Source organism: Propithecus coquereli, unplaced genomic scaffold (genome assembly GCF_000956105.1).
Source record: "Propithecus coquereli isolate 6110/MARCELLA unplaced genomic scaffold, Pcoq_1.0 Scaffold177, whole genome shotgun sequence".
NCBI lineage: Eukaryota > Metazoa > Chordata > Mammalia > Primates > Indriidae > Propithecus > Propithecus coquereli.
This window is the reverse complement of record NW_012142412.1, coordinates 5227248-5228480: the sequence shown is the minus strand read 5'-3', so window position 1 is coordinate 5228480 and position 1233 is coordinate 5227248. Positions and strand designations below refer to the sequence as shown.

Below are 1233 nucleotides of genomic sequence, written 5' to 3'. Positions count from 1 at the left end.
GCTGACTTAGTTAAGTCTTAGGTGCTGACTTCTTCATAGTTATCTCTGTTAAGAGGAAAAACTCACTTTTGCACTGCTAGGTATTTCTTCCCTCTGAGATGTGGGGGATTGTATTGTCCACCCAGTTGCTGCCAGTTCTGTTCTCCTCTATCAGCCCTTTAGTAACTTTGCAGGCATTCTTTGTTTATATATAAACTGCTATGAAAGTGATGGGCCTGATAGTTCTGAAATTGTATTTTGATATCCTGAAGATAAGGCGCAGTGGCTCACGCCTGTAATCCTAGCACTCTGGGAGGCCAAGGTGGGAGGATCGCTTGAGCTCAGGAGTTTGAGGTTGCTGTGAGCTAGGCTGACGCCACGGCACTCTAGCCCAGGCAACAGAGTGAGACTGTCTCTAAAAAAAAAAAAAAGATATTTCAGCACAAGAAAGGAGTGTGTTTAACAACACAATAGAGAAGTGTGCTTTTGGTGGGTTCTTCTGGCAGAGGTACTAGACAGTCCTGGTGTTGAATGACAAACTAATTCCAACATCAAAGTTTTAGATTTTTAAGACTATCTTAGCTAAAAACATTTTCTGAGGAGTGTTTATGTATAAAACCTAATTGCTTGAGGAAAACCTTACTATTTAAACAAGTCTTTTAATAAGCCTAATTTTATCCCTGAACTTCTTAAAATAGAGTTTTATATTTGTATTTCGTGTGTTTAGATGCCAACACTATTTGTGGAATCAGTTTTGGAAGTACATGGTAAATTTGTTCAACTTATCAACACTGTTTTGAATGGTGATCAGCACTTTATGAGTGCATTGGATAAGGTAACTTTTAAATACATATATATATATATGTAAAATTATCATTCTTTAGGCTGTTTCAGGATTAGGCTTCTAAGTATGAGATTTCTGACCTAGACAGAGAGGTTAAGCTTTAGTAACTAATTTTTTTCCTCTCATGCAACCTCGTATTAGATTAAGTAACTAATTTAATTGTGAAAGTCAAAATAGAAATAACACAGCTTTTTTCTTCTTTTTTTATTTCAGAATATTACGAGGGCACAAATGTTTTGGTTACACGGATTGCTTTTGTACTGCTTGAGTCAAGGTTATAAGTGTGCCCAATTAACACAACTTTTAAATTGGATCGTGCTATATAAGGGAAATTGTTAATAAACTAGTATCTTTTGAATATACGTGCATAATTTTAATATTTTTAGTACTGATTTTTCCTTTGAATATAA

At 35.3% G+C, this 1233-nt stretch overlaps 1 protein-coding gene across 1 annotated transcript in view; it reads left to right on the top strand.

Annotated features, from left to right (window-relative positions):
- CUL2 (cullin 2) overlaps positions 1–1233 on the top strand; it is a 103475-nt gene that overhangs the window by 55836 nt on the left and 46406 nt on the right. The window lies entirely within an intron of this gene.